Source organism: Lagopus leucura, unplaced genomic scaffold, assembly GCF_019238085.1.
Source record: "Lagopus leucura isolate 7727_CA_CO unplaced genomic scaffold, USGS_WTPT01 Super-Scaffold_100012, whole genome shotgun sequence".
NCBI lineage: Eukaryota > Metazoa > Chordata > Aves > Galliformes > Phasianidae > Lagopus > Lagopus leucura.
Window position 1 is genome coordinate 15,429,246 of NW_024962267.1, and position 16,993 is coordinate 15,446,238.

Below are 16,993 nucleotides of genomic sequence, written 5' to 3' on the forward strand. Positions count from 1 at the left end.
ATCCTGGTTTTCCTTAATTATGCCTATTTTTACCAGAACTAAGTAATGCAAAAGTGTGTTTTCACATTAAATCCATGTCTCAAGATCATCCTCAATTTCAGTTTTCTCAGAATTAGTATCTAAGTGAAAAGATTTTATTTTAAAATGTAAGAGGTTCTGCAGTACGCACGCAGCATGACTAAACTATCCTTGGGCAACCTTAGCTGTTCTCAGGGATTTGAATTACAATCTCTGGGTCAATGATTCTCAGATTTCTTTCCCCCTCAGTTCCTTCCCCTTTGTTCACACATGAAATTCAAACTGCTTCTACAGAATCTTCTCCAGATGTCCTCTTGCCAAATAAGAAACAACACGTCAAAGCTAGCTTTTCTCTCTCTCCCCTCAGCTCCTTTTCTCGCTGCTTTGCTGTAACCACCAGCAATTCCAGTGCTTTCCCTTTCACACCAATATTCAAGTCCTTGAGTTCTGGTATTATTTTCAGATCCAGTCACACAGGAACAAACAGTCAATCTGACCGCCTTCAATGCCATCTCTCTGCAGCACTGTTCCAAACAGACAAAAATACATCCGAGCTCCTGGATTGCATTTCAGTGGTACCCTTCTGAAATAAGGCTTTTCATAGACAAGAATATGTACTCACAAGGGAATATGTTAAGCTTAAAAATATTACATCACGGGCTGCGATAAAGATTAGAGATTTCACTTTTTTTTCTTTAATTCATCTTAACAGTTCTGTAAAAAAAGACTTCCCTCTGTGGAAGTAAGGAAAGAAATCCTGCATCTTCATCACAGTTTAGAAAATGTAATGCCTATCTTGCAATTAAGTTTAAAAAGAAAAACTTCCTAGATGTTACCTATTCTAGCTTTTATAAACATGTAACATTTTTAATTGCAGAGATATTTTACATATGTTTGAAATTAAAACCAAATATTGTCTCACACATTTCAAGTAAATTGTGTGAAATAAGGTGAATAGAGCTTTCTTGATACTTGCAGGAGTTTCACCTTATCAAGTCAGAAAGTACTAAATGTTCTTCTAAGAGCATTATTGGTAAAATAGCACGTATGTTATACGTTTAGCATTTACCGGGCTTCAATGGGCGATATGTGGCCTAATCTTGATATTTCTCAACCACTGAGCAATAAAATTCCTTCCACAATAACTACCAAAACCAAAAAAAGTATCAGTAAAAATATTTTGAACTTAAAGGATACGATTGCTACTGACTGATGGATCTGATTGAAGAACATAATTCCCAACCAATTCATTGAAAAACTGAAATCCCACAGAGCATAGAACTTCTGGGGCATCAACTGGGGAGAGATCCCAAGAGGCGAGGCTAAGATTTGTTTCCATTGTCTTTGAACTCATCATTTCCTAGTTAATAGATGTTTTCATTGTCTGCTACTCACATTATTACAAGTACCATCTGAGTTAGCCATTTTTCATGCTGTCTTTCCAATCATGACTCAATGATTTCTGTCTATCAGTTTAGCTCATAAATGATGCAAGTAAGCATAGAGCCATACAGGAACATAAATACAACTAATTTCTGATTTCTTTTAGTTTCTGCCAAACTTGGACTTCATCCCAGTACTTTCTTCACATAAGCCATCATGTCACATGCTCAGGCCAAGCAGGAGAGAAAGAAAACTCTATCTAGGTTAAAAAGCCAAAAAAAAAAAAAAAAAAAAAAAAAAACATGTTTGCAGAACTGCTGTTTTTTAAGTCTTAAAAGGGCTTAGTTAGCAGTTCAGCAGCCCAAACATTTCTTATTGAATCCATTCCCTTTATTTAAAGCTTGATTATTTATGACATGGGGAGGTGATGTACCTAGCTCAACCAGGTACACAGACTTTCATTTTGAAAACATGCTGATCTGGAGTAAAACACACCCTGTGTCAGCACGGGTCAGGAGCACAGTTCAGAAATGAATCTTTTCTCGACACAGAAAAGTGTCTTTTCAATTGACTACAACTGCTCAGTCAAAAGATCTGTACAAAAATTGTGAAGCAGGGAAATCATAGCTGACATGTGCTAACATACCCTACTGAGATGACATGGTTACAAACAGTAACAGTAGTCCAGCTGGAGGAAGTTCTCAGTCCTTACATTTAAGGATCCCTCTATATGCTGTTCTTGAAGATCCAAAAATCAAAAGAGAGAAGACTTATATTGGTATCTTGAACTTTTTGTTTTTTATTTGGTTGGGTTTGTTTGTTTTTCTGTTGTCTGGGAGGGCGGTCATGGCTGCTGTTTCTTTTTCTTGTTGCTGTTTGGTAGTGGGGTTTTGGTTTGTTTAAGGCAGCTCTCTTTCTTTTACTTTAAGAGAATGGTACAGGGATTTTTTATTTATTTATTTTTTTAAGTAATTTTTGTACATTTAAAAACATGTAAAGACCAAAAAATCCAAATCATTGAGGAGTGTACAAAAAAAATTTAAAAAAAAAAAAAACACTTGAGATAGGACCAGATAAGAAGTGCTGTAGAGAAAACATACCTAGAAATTATGTGAATATAGATTTTGGAAAAAAAAAAAAAAAATGATGAGATACATAAGAAGTCACACTGAGTAATTATTCACCAACTGCTTGTTGCATAGGGAATATATCTTATTCTTTAATTTCTACTTTTTAAGCAAAGCTCACTTGACTTGCAGAATTTTTGTTACTCCTGGAGGACACTCATATACTGATAAGTTTTTAGAGCTTTATTTTTATTAATACCTTCAATTTATATATTGGTCCTGCCATTTTCATTTCTTAATTTCATGCTTCATATTGTGACAACACTAACATAAGCAATATATCCACATAGAGTATTGTTAATGCATGGATTAACTGAGGCATGGGGACTTCATATGGAACAGTAGAATGAATAGAATAAGTAGGAAATAAGCCTCCTAACTTCCGGACTTGTACTCCTTTATTCAAAAGCAGCACAGAGAAACAGCCCATCTTTCTCAACATGGCTCATATGGACAAACTTATTTCATTCAGCACAATACATTGACAGTAATAAAAAAAATTCAAACCCCTTCAAACTAAGTACATTACAAAATCAAGTTAAGAACAGAATAGCATTTGTGCAGAAACAAACGACTGAACAAAATACTTGGCTTTTGTTCTCTTGCTAGATTTATTAACAAGTTGGAAGCCAAAACTTTTTTGTTTGAATTTAATGCCGATGTCTAGGAAAAAAACATCTGTTTATTCTACAGAATACTGCAACTAAAATTGCCAGAGAACAGAATATCTTTCACAGAGTACTGAATGTACCTCTCAAACTTTTCAGGTTTTCTTTTCAAAATGATAAGGACTAATTACTTCTTTCTTTAGTGTGTTTCTGTAGAGAGACAATTCTTACCAAATATTTAGTCTTGAGTAAAAGTGTCACCTATTTTACACCTGCTCAAGTGATACTGAAGATTTTTGCAGGACTTAATTACTGCTAGTTTACCTTGACCAAAGGAATCATTTAAATACCCAGTTGTTAAGGAGCACACACCTCAAAGGTGTTAAGTGTTTTATTAGACACATATTAAAATATATATTAGTAATTCACAAGAATTTAAAAAATGAGGAAAAAAAACCCAAATGTACCATTTCTTTTCCTACAGGTCATTAGCACCAGCTCACTTTCAAATGATAATTCAAACCGTCTGGAATGCAAGAATGTTTTGTGTGTAACTCAGTTTTTACAGGTTTTTTATTATAAACTGTGGCAAATAACTGAAACTTTAACCTCAGTTATGTTATATATGAAGCTTAAGATTCCACAAACCAATAATCACAGGCATGATTATGCCTTTTCTTTTTGTACTTATATCTGTTTAGATAGAAATTTCTGATGGTATTGGAAGGAATTTGCACCACAATTTAAAAAAAAAAAAAAAAAAAAAAAAACCACCACAAAAAAGGAAAAGTGACCCACAGGCTTTTTCTTTCTTTTTTTTTTTAATTAAAAAAAAAGTATGTATTTTTTTATTATTCTACACAAATTTTTATCCTTACTTCATGTTTCAGCACATTTAAATTTCCTTCCCAAATCGGGTTTCCAAAAGATGAACGCAGGCTTTAAGGACTAGTTTATAGGTTAGAGCCTTAATGTATAATTCACAGTATCCATTCCCCAGCTGGTATGCATCACTCTAATACTGCAGATTTGCCATTAACATCTGGCAAGTCTTTGAACCAGGAAGGCTCTTAACGAATGAGAAAGCTACCAAATTAACCAAGTACTTGAGACAACTATTTAAGAGCATGTGTCCACATAGTCGTGATGTATATGCTTGTGATTTGGCAAAGTGTCTCGAGAACTTAAGGAACATCCAAAAAAGCTGAGATAGAAAAGGCTGATTTTTCTAAACAAGTAAACATCACTGCAATCTTAGAAGAATAGTAAAAACTAAGTCATTTCTTCAGTGCAGAATACACAAAATCTGCAGATATGCCATCATTTTATTTTTATCTGAAAACTAGACAATTACAAGATCAAAACAGTAGACAAGAAAATTCAAGAAGCTACCATGAATAGTAAACAGTTGAGTCTATTTACACAATGCAATAACGTAATCCTGAAGATTTACATCATAACAACACCGTCAAATAATTTTGATACTTGTTTAGTTTGTTGTTGTCAAAAAGCACAAATACAGCTTTCTTGCAACAATTTAAGAAGTTCAGCATAAGGCATTACTAGAATTTGTAGCTATTTTACAGAAAAAGAAGTCATTTAAAATTTACTGAAAGTTGTTTTGTCCTAATTTTTTTCTGTTTTGATTTTTAAGTGAGAAAAAACAACAAATGGCATGTGATTTTTATTGCTGCCAAATCAGAAATTCTATCAAATAAGAGGGAGCAGAAAATTATTCACCAAAGATACAGAGGGACAATCTTTGCTGGCCAGAATTTTACTTCAGATAAAATAGTACTAGAACAAAAGACAACACAGCCCTCAGCATGGATAGGCTACCATCCCATAGCCAGTGAGACTATGATGGTGATCTCTGTAAACCACTGGCGATCAAGTTGGTCCTTCACATCATAGTCAAACTTCTTACAACTCTAAAAGAGCCAACATTCCACATCTTACATTCTGTTTACTGTTCACTAGCCACATCACATGCAGTATGAAATATAAACTGCTGCTCACTGCAATTCAACGGAATTGTCTGAACCAATTATGGTACATAAAGTGAGGCATTAAGAGACACAGCTAAGTGATGGGAGTAGGTAGGTGAGGTTGAGGAGTGAATCTGATAACTTTAAGGTCTTTTCCAACCCAGAAGATGCTTTGGTTCTAAATATTCTCTCTGAATAATAGCTACTATTCCTCAAAGATTTTACTGAGGTTTGTTCCAAGCGTGCAAGAAGTTATAATCCCCATAGCATGCTATAAATATTACTCTAACTTATAAATACCAATAGGAGAGAAAAAAGAAATAAAAAACTTCTAGAGGTACCCTCCAACACTCATATTACATTTCAGTTATAATTATTTCTGGGAATGTATACCTTAGGTACTTCAATTACTGTGTCTTCAGAGTTTTTGTTTCTTGAATTATGTTTGCAAACTACTTTATCTGATAAATAACAGAAACAAAGTGAATTCTCCACAACTGAGTAGGACAAGTCACACGTCTATAATTTGCAAAGATCTTGCTTTACATAGTTATGCTATTGAAGAAATCAAGCAGCCACAAGTCTAGAGTCCTCTTTTATGGTTAAGAAAAGTACAGAGACTAAGGGAAAATTCTGAGAATGGAAAAGGTATGCATGATCAAGTGGGCAGAAGACAACAATTTTATTCATCTTGATCAATCATCTGTAGAAAGGAGAGAATAAGAAATCACCCAATGGATAATACGCTCTTTCAGGTAACTAATGCCGTGCCTATGGTAAGTAGCTCAAGTAGAATGTCACTAAACTCTGGAATGGGGCTGAAATGTGGCAGAAGACCTTCCGTGTAGTTAAGACAGAAGTATGAGAATGTATTGTAGAGGTGGGGAAATTATTTACACTGTACCATCATGACATTGAACTTGAGACTGTCAGTTACAGCTCAAGAAATGGACACTGGAATTATCTATGACTGCACTCTAAAATCAGTGAACTAAGCAGGCAGTGTGGCCAAAAAAATCCAACAGATCATCAGCCACCATTCAGGAAAGGTATTAAAACCAGACAAAGTACTTCATTTTGCAACTGCATAAAATCTTGCCATATCCACATCCTGAATATTGAACACACGTGTGCTCTCCACACTTCAGAAAGGATGTAATGGACTTAGAAGGCCCAAGAAGGATAACTTAAAATATCAAGTGGGTGAAAACAGCCGATTTGTAAGGACAGACTGAACAGACTGCACTCCACAGAGGGAAACAAACGAAACCAAGAAACTCACGGTCTGAACACTGAAAACAGAGGGCAAGGATTTACCCCCTCTAACATCCCCAAAACAACAGTCCTGGATGCTGAGCAACAAGGAAAGGCATGGTGTCACAAACAACAGAAGAGTTGGGAAATTCCATTCAATTTCATTAACTGCCAATTAACAACGGATCCTTATCTTCCACTACTCCTGAATTCTTACTTCACAGCTCTAGCATGCGCTCCTCTACTGGAGAAAGTCCTTTCAGCTGTTATGCATTTTCTTATGACTTCACAGTCATTCTGCCAATTACATCCAATACATACAGAAATAATTCATAGTCTTCCTGACTTCTTGACACAGTTGGGCTCACTGATGGACCAGACCGACTATTGGTTTTGCAAAGTAGAGCTTTTTTTTTTTTTTCTTCCAGTTTTATTGCTGGACAAGAAACGCATCAAGATTTGTTTGAAAAAAAGACCCAAAACAATTACTACTTGATGTTTGTTCAGAGCACTGAAGAAATCTCAGTTTTCATGTATGAGTTTTCTTCAAAATCATTTATTTATGGGTATCTTATTTAAATGTATATGCTGAGCCACAAAATAAAACAAGTGGTTGAAGAAATTAAAATTTAAAAATCACAAAATAGTAATTTGCATCCAGGTGAAAATTTATCAGTTGCTTTTTAGAGTACTCTAGTGTTCTTCATAAATAATAAGTTTTGGACATCTTAATTACTATACTCATTAACAGGAATGTTAGTCTCTTTCTTCACAATCAAGTTTGAATTTCCATCAGCACGGAAACTTTATTTGTATTCGAATAAAATGGATTTGTAAGATAGTTTAGCTAAAACTGCCTTGGTAACTTTGCTTTATCTTTTAACTAAAAAATATTTTACTGGAATCAACTGCTTCATTCTCTACTTTAAAGATTTCCCAAAGTATTTGCGATTGAACCTTTCCTAGCTATAAGTTTCTGTAAGATATTATTTCAATAACTTTCTCATCTAATAGAAAACTTGCAGCTGTTGTGTTTTGAAAAAAAATTGGCAGGGATGTATTTGTATGTTGTGAATGATGTCACCATCTTGTGACAAGCTACAGAACAATTTTGGCTGGGGCAGTTTTTGTGTAGACCATAGTTATATAAATTTACTTTAAATCCTTGGTTAAAATAAACCTTAAAATTGTACACGCACACAGATATGTGCCTTTGCTTTATTTAATGATATCAAACAGTACATCATATTCATTCTCAATAAGGGTATTTAATCAATGCACAGTATTAGATAGATTTACATGGAAGCTGGCTACTCACCTTCGCCTTCTAAGAAATATGCTTGCAGCATACATTGTATTTCAAATTATTGTTTTCTAGTAGAAAATTCTGTTCTAAATGACGCTGATCCCATGTGCCGGCTATAAAAATCATTAAAGGCAACAGTTGCCTAGGGCCCCAATTGAGACAGCAAAAATCACTACAAAAGCAGAAGTTGTGTGAGAAGCTCTGGGGAAAAAGACCATGCAGCTGTCAGGCATCTCTCCAAAAGGGCTGGGCATGAAGAAGGAAAAGAAATGAAAGCACACAGAATGGGAGGCTGAAGATTGACCAGGCTGCCACCTCCACAGAACTGAATTTTGCCATCCCCAGGCATGAGAACTGAATAAGTTAATTCAGTTTACTTAATGAGCTGGAAAGCTTCTACTGAGCCCTGCTTTAATACGTCTGGTCAGGAATACAAAAATCTTCCCAAGGCATTAAATCTACTGCTTGCAGAGAAGAGGAAACGTTCCTTTGAAGTAAAGAATAAGGGTGGTGAGGGATAGAAAGAGGATGTAACCCCGTTAGGAATCTCAGAAAAGTGTTTTTCAGTGGAACATACAGACTCCTCAGAAATGTTAATTACCTTTCCTCTCTCCAAGACACACTCTGCCCTACTTGGGAGCAATCCAGGTAAAGGCCGGAAACTGAATTTCCATTTACAAGGCTGTTGATGATTTTTTTTTTTTTTTCTTTCCACAACCTTTGGATTTTGCTGGAGAAATAGATCAGGGTTCTGCTTTCAGACTACATGCTCCTAGCAAGATCCCAGTTATTAATTCCAACATATCCCACAGTATTTTTCTCAGAAATTTCTTTCTTACATTGCAAACTCACATCTTTCCACTCTGAAAGATGTTTATGTTGACTTGAAAATTCACTAAGAATGCTGGGCATATTATAATGATACATTACTAATAGAAACCTGACTTCAGCTACGTTCCAATTATTGTGAGCCTTGACGAATATCATTTCTGAAAGCACATAAAATTAAAACGTTCTGAAATACATGTCTTTTTTTTCTTCTTGAGTGACATAACATAGACAGCATGTTTCACTTTAAGGAATTTCAGCAAATTACAATTCCCCAAACAGAGTATCAGATTTCTCCTAACAGATTATGTCTCTCTATGCACATTATATGTCCTCTGACAAAATAAATTCTTGAAGAACTCTTTAAAAAAATATATTTTATTTGCTTTGAGGACTCTCAACCTGGCAAGCTAATAGCAAAATTCAGATTCCACCATGTCATTCAAATTGAATTATCCTTGCAAAAGAAATAATTGAGAACATAAATGATATTAGGGATGTTGAGCACCTTTGAAGCTTTTCTGCATGACAGTATAGACAACGACATGATTGCACAACACAACATGTAACTGATTTTCACATGGATGTGAATCTACAAGTCCTGTGCTGTAAAATGTTAAAATGGCAGTTGCATTTCAAGTGCATTTATTGCAACCGTATTTCAATACTCTGTTTCCTGTGACTTTTTTTTTTTTTTAAATTAAATTATCTCTCAAATTAAGAATTTCACCTTTCTCCTTCCTTATAAGTTTTCCTAAAGAAAAAAAGTAATCCCTGATCTTAATGCACTTGATGACAAGTAGGGAAAACACAAATCCAAAAGCCTTAACGGTCTGGTGATTATTCAAGAACTCAAAACGCTTTGACACCACACGTCAAATATTTGCTTTTCTTACCAGCCCTAATCTCAGAGTTATTATTTTCCCCAGTTAAAAACATACAAACTACATTCAAAACTGCCTGCCTTTCCTTTTCTATATACCAAATCTCCTATTACAATTGAAATGCTATACCAGATAACAGAGCTGTTCTCAAGTCTTGTAAACAGAGCATACGATCTTTTCTATAAACAAATTTTCACTTACCTTGACAATCACAGAATCGCAAGGTTGGAAACGACCTGCAAGATCATCCAGTCCAACCACCCCCCCATTCCTATCAGTGCCACAAGCACTAAACCATCTCTCGTAGCTCCTCATCCAGGCGCCTCTTGAACACTGCCAGGGACGGCGACTCCACCACCTCCCTGGGCAGCCATTCCAGTGCCTGACCACCCTCTGAGACAATAAGTTTCTCCTAATGTCCATCCTAAACCTCCTCTGGTATAACTTCTGGCCTTTCCTAGTATATCATAATCCTTTCCTAGCATATCATACCCAGGAACTGAAGAATAGCAGAGGTTATAGTAGGACAGTGTCCAGTATTTAGAAGCTAATAGAAAGCGTGCAACTTTCTAACACGCTTGTCTGATTGCTATCATAACTCAAAATCAGAGAGCAATGAAAATAAAGTATGAAGAATACTGCAATTTTGGTAATTAGTTCTAACCCATTTAATACAAGTGGTACAAATATATCTTCTTTTACATACCGGATATAAAGATAAAAAGCTGATTAACTATGCTGAAGAGAGAAAGGCAAAAAGGCTCTACATTTTTATCAAATATCTAATGATATTTAAGTAGTAACAGCTCTAATACAACCTACCAGCAGGGCTTTTCTCCTTGCCAGACACAATGCTAATGATTCCAGCTGCATGCACAGGACAAATATACCCACTGCTCATCCTTTTAAGTATGCTAACATCCTGAAATTACATGAGCAATATTAGCCACAGTGGTAGAATTAACATGGAGGAAACTGTGGAATTATAGTTTTGTAATAAAACATTTTAGCTATAAATGCTATTATCATGAAACTTTTGCTGAAAGAAAGCATTTCTTTGTTAAAGAATCAGTTGCAAAAATGTCAGTGCTGTCAATATGACTTCACTGTAAGACATCAGCTACAGAGATGTGACAGAAAACAAAATCATGCTGTACCAAGTTAAGGCATTTTTTTGGTTTTTTGTTTGTTTTTGCTATATCATTTTCTCAGTTCTGATTCTGCTATCAATTTTCCCGTGACCCACAGGAAACCAAAACCACTCCCCATCCCAATCATTTCCAACTTTTGTCAGGTGAAACTTTCATCAGACAGTATAAGGAAAAAAAATAAAATGCTGCAATACTCTATAAGCCTTTGAAGGAAAGGTATATTATATTACATGAGGCAAGAAAGGACAAAAAGCTCGTTCTGATGGAAAAACATTTCAGAAATTCTAGTTTTCTTATCTCTTTCTGTATCCAAATCAAGGTATGAACAGGTAGATGTGATACCACCTGCTCAGAAGAACATTTTGAATTGCAGACTCACATACAGTGTTGTACCTAAAAGACTGAGCAGATTTGCTTTTAATCACAATAAAAATGACAGAATATTCAACTGATAAAAATCACACACTGCTGTGCTTTTCAATTTTTAGTTTTTAAAGAAAACAGAAAGACTCATATCAAGGGAAGATGTTTGAAATTGTTCATGCTAAGTCTACAAAAAATAAGAGCTGAAGTTGTAGTGATCCTAGTCAGTGCATCAATGACCTTCACTCCTGGAATCAAAAGTGGGAACGAAACAACAAAAGAAGAGAAACAAAATATCCATCTGGGGCATCAATTCTGCTACATCTCTCTTGTGCCAAGTCTACAAATTCTTGTGAGACAGTTTTAGTTCATATCTTGCCAGATGCAAAATCTGAACCAAAGTCTGCTACAGCTGAAAGCACAAAACAATGTTGTTTTCAAGGCAAGATCTACAAGTTTCTCTGTGGACTTACAAAGAAGAAAAACTTGAAGAAATAGTTGCACGTACATAATGTAGTTTTATTGATTTCAGAGGAGATTTCCTATAAATAAAATCGGGCAGATAAGGCAGTAGTAAAGTAATTAAGACTTAGCAGAGAATGTAGAGAGCCAGTTAAGTCATAGTTCCTTAGAAGCATAAAATCATAGAATCACAAGGTTGGAAACGACCTATAAGATCATCTAGTCCAACTGTCTCCTCATCACCACTCCCACTACTAGCACTAAAAATAAAAAATATATATCAATATCCTTGCTGTGTGCAAAGCTAATACAGCCAAAGAGTTTGAAACTGGACTCTGTTGGCATATTTACAATTCTTTTCTTTATGCCTACTGATGGCATTAGAAGCCTTTACAGATTAGCTGCTTCACTTACACACTTCTAAGCAAGCAGTGTGATTAAGTCCATCTGTGACTCACTGCTTATATGAACTAATATTGTTTACTTCAGATTACTTTATAAAACATATTGGCTTTGCTTCAAATTCACAATTGCTTACAAAAGACTTGACAACTTGATTGTCTCATATTCAAGCGAGACCAACTTTTGAGGTTCACCTGTGAATCTAACCAGATTTTCAGACTGTAACCCTCGATGTTCAGAGATCTGGATAACTGGGTTGCCTGCTTTAACTGAAGAGGCAAATAATTATACATTTTTTTCTTTACATAGAAATAAATTTGTGTTTAGCATCTGCAGTATTGAGCCCAGTCAGTTTCACAGTTCACTACACTGCACTATATTAGTTTATGTAAAAGAATAATCCACAGAAGCTCCGGCTGGCAAGCTCAGTCTTCTCCTTAATATAAGTTGTTGCCATTGGTACTATATTTATGCCACATCTGGCCACATTCAGGTTAAAAACACTGGAATTATTGATAGAACTACTAAAATACCTAATTATTTATTTTCAAAGATTTCAAGCTACTTCACAAAGTTCATTAGTCACATCCATGTAGCTGTGAAAGAGGTAAAGTGTACATAATGACCTTCTTTATGCCTTTGGCATTACTGATCTAAATTTAAGAGAATCATTTTTAATTGCTTTCCTGTCGTTCAAAAACCTGAACATAGAAAAGAAACTAAAAAAGAGAATATTAAGATTGTCCACCCACAATGAATCCATGTTTTTGTGTTATGCTGTTACTGGAACAAACAAGAAATAAGAATGCTTTCCAAACTGAATTATTTACTATCACACAATGTCTTGAGAGCCCTATATATAGCATTTTCTCCCAGAAAGATTCCCTCTGGAGAACCAAGGCGACTGTAAGTATCCTATACAAAAATCCTGTTGGATATTTCATCAATTGCAATAGTCACGTATATTTAATTTCATCTCAGACAGAAGTCTGTTTGCATTTCTATCATACCATGATAACCATGGCTTACTTGTAACCACTTCATCTTTTTCTGCAGATGTCCTAACCTACTTTAAGGAACAACACACAGGAATGAAATAGCATGGTAAGAATAGCCAAGATTCTCAGGCAAATGCCCTACTTTACTTAGTCTCAAAGCAGAAATTAAGATAAATTTTTATCACCTACCTTCTTAATAGATGGATCAGGAGCAATTTAGCTCCAGAATAAGAGATTCTCAGCATGGCTAAATAACTACAACTCCTGAGGCTACCGTGATTAATCAAGGTGCAACCTTATTCATCACTTCCAATTCTTTCTCGGAATGTTAAGCAAATGATTCATTTGCTTAGCAAGGGAGTTGAAAGTGATGGAAAAGTTTTTAGCTTTGCTCCCAGAAAGAATTAGGGCTCATCCACTGATTTGAGCAGGAAGCTACCCTTAAAAAACAACATTTTATACAAAATAGAGCCTTAGAGAAGGGACGTGAAATGAAAAAAAAAAAACCTAGAATATTTTTAATATAATCACGTCATTCTTCACAAATCTAAGCTTCTAAATTCTCCACAAGCTTTCAAAGCATTTCAGCTTTTTTTCCCTTTTCAGTGTATTTGCCAGATGCCTTAGCAAACACAGGATAACATCTTTTTGAATGACGTGATCCTACATGATACACTGTGCATATTTTTCAATTACAATCCAGGATTACATTCCCATAGCAAATAGCACAGTGATTCATTTCAGTGACAAGCAGTATGGTGGTGAAACTAGATTTCCATGACTGAGAAATACATACATGCATATATCAGGCACATCCATGGCCCCAAAAACATAGAAGTATTACAGATTTTTCTTCAAAAGCAAATTGTTTTTATCTCATAAATCATTTGCAACTTCATTGCAGAACAACTCAAGTGCAGTTCGTGGAACTGTTTTCTCAAACAAGAGCAAAGGGACAACTAAGTTATTCTAAGAAAAATGAACCAATATAAAACTGAATTCCTCATACACTTCCATTTGCTTTCCATTAATCCAGTTTTAAATATCACAAAATAAAAATATGGAATTATCACATTGTTATATATCACAACAGTATCTCTTCATACTGTCCACCTAGATTATAATTTCTTTGAGATGCAAACTATACTGTTACAACTGTCTTTTATTTTTGCAAGTTTTTCTTTAACGTTTAGCAAATCATTGCAAGTTTTTTTTTGTTTTGTTTTTGTTTTTTGTTTTTTTTTTTTATACAGCAAGCAGCCATTTGCTCCCTAGGAAAGCCTCGTCCATGATGCACAAATTGCATTTCCAAAATGCACTAGAATGCTTAAATCAGATTATCTTCAGATCCACGAAAGAAAAAACAACAGGTCATACCTGGGAGCAGAGCCAAAAAAAGCAATCTCAAACTTTTTGACTCAAGCAAACGACATCAAAACCAGTAAGAGAATCTTAGCTTTTATATAAGCTTTTATATGAGGTGGAATATTATTCCATTTACTCTTAGCATCAGGAATACTTAATAGCAGTTTGGGCTTTACATCTCTGGCACTGATAAATACTTCATACTAAGGCTGTTTCTAGATTCAGAGAAGACAAATACTACGCAGCGTTGAGATCAGTGATTATCTAAATAGAAGCATAAGATTGTAAGAGAAAACATATTGTGGAAGTATGCGACATTTCAGAAAGAAGCCATCCAGTAACAGATCAGAAGAAAACTCCTTCCCAACTTTCAGAAAGTATGAAACAGATGTTCCCACCACCTGCTCATGCTTCATCTGTTTTGTGAGCTGGAGAACATGGGCATTTTCAACATATATAATTCTGTCCTCTTAACTGAGATGAGGAATTGGAGAATTACTAAAACCAACAGAGAGAGACACATTGCTCTCCCTAATGTCTATGCATCCAAGGCATCAAAATCAACATATATAGGTCATTTGAATATAGTTGTGTCCAAAAGCACACAGGGATCTTTCCTTTCCAACAAGACCTTCTGTTATTCAGAACACTCCCTGATTTCCCAATGTTTAGTTACATTCTGAATAAACAGAATTGTTTATTTAGAAATTACTTTGAAATTAATTAGAAATTACTTTGAGACAGTTAATGAAAGCCTTAGAGACTAAAGGGTTTCTTCTACCTACGCTATCCACACACAGCAAATGATCTGTACTGATTATTAGTATAAACTCAGTTGAGTAGAATACTATACTGACGTCATAATATAGCTATTCCTTTCTAGTAAAAAAAAAAAAAAAAACTATTACACCATAATTACTCTAACTTGTTGCAATTAATGAACTCTATCATTCCAAGAAAAAAATGTTAATATCATCAGTAATAAATTCTTAGGTCAAAGTCAGGAATCAGTGAACAGTCAGTGAAGGGTTTGGTTAACCCCAGACAAAAATGGCTACAGACGTATCTTAGATCTAGAGTTCTACACTTCGAGCAAAAAATATCCATCCATACAGGGAGGCTAATCAAGTACAATTAGTCAAATACTGTGAATGCCTTTTTAAGATTTCCTGAGTCCTTTTCTTACCCTGCTTGTAAAATATTTGTTTGCAAACGAGCCTGAAATGAATGATTTCTTAATAGTGTAACTACAGAAATTGACAGATGGTTATTACACTTCTGTTACATTGTCATCTGATTGTATTACACTTTTTTCAAGTTAAATTCATGTAAGTTCACATTCTCTCCCTTCTTCTTAATTTCTCTGTAACATGATTTCTCCCTATGCTAATAGCCATTCCGTATGAGAAGCATTGCTACTCATTGTCCAATCATCTAGAAGCACTTCTTGCATAGAGAGTAAAGGCTGATGGGCCAGAAAGTGCAAAGACACTAAGCTTGTTCTTTGTTTTCCTGTTGTTTGGGTTTATTTGGGCAGCCATAGCTATCTAACAGTTCGTAAGCACAAAGTCATAAATGAAATTTTAAAACAAAATAATTTTTCTCCAAGAACGATAGAAATCTTTCTACTGCCTTTATTAGAAACATGATTTTACTCTAAAAGGAAGCTAATAAATAAGTTACAATCTTGTACAGAAATATTTAAAATTATACTAAAAAGTACAGCATATTTTTATGGAAGATATGGGTCCAAAGAATTCCATAGATGTTGCCCAAGTGACAAAGTGGACAGTATCCAAAACATGAGACAGGATCTAGCAGCCCCAAACAAATGAAAGCAACAAACCAGCTTTAACTGAGTGCAAAAGGCAAAGCTTAGAGCTGGTTTACTAATTACTAAATAATCACTAATAATAATGGATTTTACTTTTTGTAAGTCAGTTGATAAATATTATAAAACATTTGCTTTAGTAACTACTAACTATAGAAAGTTATTGCTGAATCCTTAAGAGAAAACTGATGCAGAGCCAGCCTCCAATACTGCGTCCTTTGCCAGAAGTCAAGAAATGTTTGACACTTAATAGCAATTTGCTCTTTTGAAACCAATACAATTGAACTTGTGCATGCTTCTAGGATGGTTTATCTATTTTGCAAGTGTAAGAGGCATTTATGACTCTTCAAAACACTAAAAATTCTGTCAAGGCTATTTGTGTTTCAGTCTAGATTACTGTATTTACATTTAAAATACAAGCTGAACAAACTGGTGATCAATAGCATCCCCCACATGTATATATTTCATTCAGATTCACAAAAATCCTTTTTTTATATATATATATATATATATGTACATGCCTGAGAAGGTCATTAAGTACTGAAACTCATAATAGCAGTATAAAGAATGGAATTCTTTTCTCAAAGAGGACTTCCAGTGTTCAGGAAATTAAATGTTTCTCCTCATAGACAGCAAAGCACATGAAGAAACTAACAAAAATTAATCTGTAGGCTTAAGATTCTATGCTTTCTCAAAGTTCATTAAGAACTCAGGGTTCAATGAATGCCAAGTCATGAAATGATCTCAACTAATAAAGAAAAAAGTTATTCATTGAGCAGATTAACATAAAATTATTTCATTCTTTTCTGGTTAGTTCTCTGATATTTTTGAAGGTGTGAGTCTTGGAAGTCATACATGAACACATTCAGGATTTACACTGGAGAGATTGCCACACTTCAGTCTCAAAAATGACAAAAAATAATAAAGGGTCAGATGATGAACAATGAATCAGGATAGGTCTATCTACTTAACAGAATTAACAGATTGAATTGCTCAGCTATCTAGAACAAAGATAAAATATGGTC